The sequence below is a fragment of the Bison bison genome, unplaced genomic scaffold (assembly GCF_000754665.1).
Source record: "Bison bison bison isolate TAMUID 2011002044 unplaced genomic scaffold, Bison_UMD1.0 scf7180017864041, whole genome shotgun sequence".
Lineage (NCBI taxonomy): Eukaryota > Metazoa > Chordata > Mammalia > Artiodactyla > Bovidae > Bison > Bison bison.
Window position 1 is genome coordinate 82,817 of NW_011494613.1, and position 6,103 is coordinate 88,919.

Here is a 6,103-nt window from a genome sequence, read left to right on the forward strand (position 1 = left end):
TACGCAATGCACAGCAGAGCCAAGAGATGCTTGAGAGACAACCGGTCCATGGAGAACAAACTGCAGTTGGAGGCCATGAAGTTCAAGTCTGGGACAGCATTCCCATGCACAAACCTCTCTGGGGAACACAAACTCCATCGCCCTCCCCAGGTTCAAAACTTCCACTTCCCCCTAGTGTTAGTTGGAAAACTTTTAGCCATAACCATATTTAGTCATATCTGGGGAGGGGTCGGGTCAAAAGTCAAAAAGAAGAAAAAGAATGTATATATGCTTACGTAGCTAAGGTCACAGTTACTGCTAACATACTTGTCTGGGAAAGCCTGGGCCAGAGGGCTCAGGACAGAAAAACAAACCAAGCCAAATAAAACCTTTCCCTTCGGTTGGGTGGATCCTGGCTGCTTTCATTCATCTCAATCCAAGAATCATCCTGTCAAGTCATGACTTTGTCACACTGTGGGAGCCTTAAGTGGCTGCAAGGTCACCGCTGATTGGCAACTCAGTCCATGTTAATCGCTGCAAGTCACAGCTGTCTAGTTTTCTAAAACATGTTTCCTTCCTCAAGATCACATTAATTTACTGACAGAGGGAAATCTACAGACAGCCCAGAAGGAGGTAAGAGTGAGAACAGGACCTGGTGCAGAGGGAAGCCTCCCTGCTATTAGAAAATAAGCCAGGTGCCCAGCCCCAAGTGGCAGCTCCAGGATGGGATGGGAGAAACCCTGGTGCCTTACATGGTACCCCAATGTTCTGCTGTCCCCTTCTGAGAAAGCCAGAAAAGGCCGAGAAGTGCAGGGGGCCCATGAAAATAATAGTAAGAAAGGATGTAGAAGTTGGTTAAAAATAAAACTTATCAGATGAGAATTAGGTCCTGAGAATGTTATCTCTTCCCCCAGGAGGATGGAGAAAAAAACTGCATGTTAAGGAGAACACAGGCCACAGGATGAATAAGCATAAAAATATGAGGAAATGAGCCAGCAAACGTGCCAGTCCTGCGGGAGGGCTTTCCAGGAGGTGCTGACCTTCCAGGAGAGGCAGTCACCCTCCAGGGATACAGAAGAAACTGGCCAAGGGGCTGATTCTGGTGGCAAGAGACGTTTTTTCCCTCTGTACTTTGTAAAAACGGATTGCTTCCTTTCCCCATCCATGCCCCCGCCCCATATGCATTCGTTACCTTTTCAGAAAAATATCGGTGTTTGGAAAACATTCTAGGGCAATTTCTACTTCTCAGCATTTTTATGGCTGGTAACTCTGTCCTCAGTGAATTTTTCAAAATCTAGGTAGTAAATGCTTAAACTAGGTGAGGATGAAGGAAGCTGGCAGCAAGCAGCCAGGCTTTGGCTGCTAGGAACCCACCCCACCATGCCGCCCCCAACCCTTCACCCCCCACCCCACCCCCCATCTTCAACAGCTTTTCTGAGATTTGCCACGAAATTGGGCTGCTCCACAGCTCTTTTCAAAACCGGCCTACCACACACCCACTGAAGTCCCATTACAAATAATACATGAAGTCCCGAATCTTCTACCTCTGCGTCCGCCAGGCATTCATCATAAGGGATGTATCGTTCTCGCTCAAGAAATAGGCACAAAACAAAGACTACCTGTGAAATTAATTTTTAATAACCTAGTGCAAATAATGAATTTCATTCCGCAGCTGCTCTTAAAATCTCCATGCAAAACTGTGACAATAAAGCACAACAGCCATTCCCTATCTGAGATGTTCCTCTAACTTTAAAAAAAAGAATCACAAAATGGTCTTTATAAAATTTCTGAAAAATCTCAGCACTCAGGAGCACAAGCAGCAACCTACTTCAAGGAAAGCTTTTCTAAGTACAATACTAAGTTTACCAAAGGTCAAACAAACAGGATTCAAACAGAAATCTGGTGCTTTTTTCAACACTCATAGTCTTTCAGGGTATTTAAATAGGCAAAAGAGCTGTGTTTTAAAGAAATGAAAATGACATCCTTCTACAAGCACCTCAAAAAGATTAGCTAAGAGACTATCCAAGAGCTTCGGAGAATTACAAATGTTTCTGAATTTCCACTCAGTGTCCCTTAGAGGGGATGTTGAGAATTGCCTACAATGACAGAGCCTAGCCTAGCTTCCTCTCTTGATTTCCAGGTATCACATAGAGAACTGCCAGTAACAGAACCATGCTGACATCTCAGTCTTAAGCCTAAACTGGAAAGTTAGGTGTATTTTAAAAAAAGGTTTACTTTCCTCCCCTCAGAGGGCATCAACCTAGGGACATGAGGAGAGCAGCCTGGACATTGTCCAAATGCCCCCATGCCCTGCATGCCCCCCATGCCCTGCTGGGAGGCTCCCAAATTGTACCCGGGAAGTATCAGTCTGTTTTCTCTTCCAGAGAGTCCACACTGCTTAACTCTGCTCTGTGGGGGATGGTATGCCCCACACAGCTCATACCCAGGGTTAGCCCGAGAGACCAATGTTGCCCATATTCCCAACTTCCTTCATGATCCTGGGAGGTGTGCAGCGAAGATCCCATTGCAAAGACAAGGGACAATTCATCTATGCCATTGATGTTTTCTGCTCATGTGGTTTCTTCTGAATAACTGACATTCGTTTAGGATGCTGGGCATGAGAACCTTGTTGATAACCTGAGCCTCATGTGAAGCTAGCAAGCAGCAAACATTTAAGCTTCCTCTCTCCCGACTCCACTCATTCCTGCTCTTTTGTCTGGCATCTCCTCTGCAGGAAGGAGACACCAAAGACAGCAGATCCTGAGGAGCTGGAAGCTTTGGATGCAGTACTCCTTCACCCCATGTCACGTCATACCATGTGTTAGTTGCTCAGTCGTGTCCTACTCTTTGCAACCCTGGACTGCAGCCCCTGACAAACCACCCAACTGCTCTGAGACCGTTTCCTCATCTGAAAAGAGGAAGAGCTGACAGAGGCTGCAGAGAATAAACGTGAGAGAGCACGGAGCACAGGCCTGGAACAGAGTTACTGGCATATGTAGAGACATTTACCAGCTGCACTACATCGTGACTTGGACCTCTTTGACCCTGGCCTTGCAAATGTAAGAAAGATAAGCCATAGTAGGTCCAGGATCTCAAAGGACCTAACCTATCAACACAGAGATAGCAATATATTAAAAATCACTTTTGGACAGGAATAGACTGATCTGAAAGCAGATTGGGTCTTAAATATACACTAGCATATATCATTCAAGAGTTCAACTATAACCAGCTTCATCATGAAAAGAGCTATTTCCACTGTTTTGACAATAGTTTCCAACCACCTCACTGCTAATGCTGCTGCTGCTGCTGCTAAGTCGCTTCAGTCACGTCCGGCTCTGTGTGACCCCATAGACGGCAGCCCACCAGGCTCCCCTGTCCCTGGGATTTTCCAGGCAAGAACACTGGAGTGGGTTGCCATTTCCTTTTCCACCTCACTAACCAGTACTCTTTTCATGCCTTTCAAAAGATTCAAGACTGAAGCTAAGTCAATTTTGTATTATTTTTATTTAAAATAACTTTACCAAGAGCATTCCTTGGACTTGTCCTCACAGTTGATCAAATATAAAAGTACCTGTTGTGTCCCAACCCCTATTTTATACAAACCGCTGGCTCAGCATGGCACTTCCCATCACTGCTTCCTAAATCACAGGAAATTTCAAGACCGAGGGACCAAAAGCAATTAGGATGACCCAGCCTCTAAAAATCCTGAGTTATGTAAAGAAGAAAAACAAAATCATATCTGAGTAGATAATTCCTGATTCAGACAGCCCAGCAGCTAATTGGTATTAACTACTCTACTGAAGATCTATTTAATGCACTTAGGTAAGACTTTTTATTTCCACGAAATTGGATCTTTGGTCCAAAATTTAATCTCCTGCCAAGGACTCTGTACTACGTAGGTGACGTAACATGTCATTGCCAGGAATATAAAGAAATTGATCCGATTATTTGCTAAATAATGTTTCTTCATCAGGGCTAAGTCCTCCTCTAAGTGGGCTGTCAAAGAGAGGAGCAAAAAGCAGTCAGTATTAGTTGGATCTTCCAGGACTCCAATTCAGCCATGAAAAAAATCAGTGCACTAAAAACTGATTTGGTATATAGATTATTAGGTTATAGGACCTTTGTCTGGAAGGAATAAGCAAGGCCTACGAGGTCTGATTGTTTTGCAAGTAAAAATATTAACTAAAATGAAAGCTATAAGACATAGTATTGGAATGATATGATATTCCTTCAGAATATCATCATTATCATTCTCATGACATTAATAATCATGAAAGAAAACTTACCTACCATTATAGGGAACATAAAATTCCTAATAAACAACTTTGTTTCTTTCTCTCTTGCTGAAGGTTTTCAAAACTGTTCTGAAGGAGGAATGTAGTCTGGCCTGTCTAAAGCTGTTCTTACATTACTCCCATGGTCCCTGGACACAGAAGGGCAGAATCCTCCTCAGTCTTCAGATTCACTTTCACAGATAAGAAAGGACACTATGACCAAAGCTTTCTATAACCTTTAGCCTAAATTTACACGTCAACAACAAGAGAAAGGTATGTGTGCACAAAAATGCTAGTGAGCCCTTCCTGCCCAAGATGGAGGAAATGAATCAAACCATTAAAACGCTAAGGCAGGAGAATGAGTTTATTCAACAAGTATTTACTGAGCCCTTACTATATGCCAAGCACTATTTTATGTGCTAGGAATACATTCCATTGATTAAAAAATACAAAATCCCTGTCTTCATTGTGCTTACACTCTGGAGGAAGGATACCAAACAATGAACATAATAAATAATTTACATAGTAAGTTAGAAGGTAATGAGTACTACAGGGGAAAAAAAAAAAAAAATAGAGCAATTGTGAGAAGGAAGACAAGTCTTATTTGGAACATTTCCTAAACCGGACACACACAAAAATATGCTTCTTTCTTGGAAAGTCTACGTGCCTGTCAGTGAAAAAAGAAAATATTTCTGGCCCCTTAATGTTCATGGGATTTTCAAGCAAGAAATTACAGGGGTTTTAAAAATATGAAAGTGGAATTGAAAACTAAGCAGAGTAACTTTCATAAAAGAGGAGCTCCATACAGAATTTGTGAGGCATTGGAATCTGTGTTTACTGCTGGAGAAGTTCCCACAATTCTAGCAAATTCCATGATTCTGGTCACACTGCCAACCACAGTAGATCTGGAGACTCAAGTGTCGAAGAGGCTACCAGGGTCAGAAAATGTGGAAGAACTCAAGTAGCTTTCCAGGATTTTTTGTTTTATTTTCCATTACCTTTTTTAGAATACAGCCTAGTTTTTGTGATTTTCTTGTTTCGTTAGAGTGAGCTCACTAAAAAGGAAAAGTGAAAAACAGGAATGCCTACATTTCCAACTCCATTTCCAATCTCAAATTGTTTAAAATGCACACGTTTATTGTATATCAGCAGACCCAGGTTTTTTGACACTGTTATCAGAGGTTGTTGGCTCTGAACTACCAGGAAGATTTTTTTTCCCCTTTAAATTCAAATTTCATTTCAACAAAGCAACCACAATAATTAATGAATTAGGTTCTCTATGTAAGAAGTGAAAATAGAAAATAAATGGTGTCATCTTTGATCAGAAAGTTGTATTTCAGCAAGATGGGGCAGAGGCAGCAAGTCCAGGTTACAGGACCAGGAAAAGGGAGTGTCCACCACAGGATACTTAGAAATTGATTACTATAACAGCAGCCTGTTCTAGAGGTAATAATGTCATTGGGTTGTGATAATTCTCCAGAAACCCCAATAGCCCAGGATGAGGAACATCTAGGAATTGTTCAGATGACACACATTTGTTTCCTGTGTGAAGGCTTCAGTGATGCCTCTCCGTGGCACCTGTCACCATTTTCTTTCTTTGCAAACCTCCTCCTTTCAAATTAGAAAGTGTACATAAAGTGCAGGTAAGATTCAGTCCCTCGACCGTGCTTTCAGGTTCTTGCTTTGATAGCCAGGATTACCAAATCTAGCAATTAAACCGCTGGCCAACTAGGTTGTCTGCAGGTATTTCTGGAGTTAGCAAATGAGTTCATCTGGCAAAAAGAGTGTCTGAAGGTAGGTGCAGTCTTGGCAGGAAAACACAAAGTACCATACATGAGACAGGGATCTGA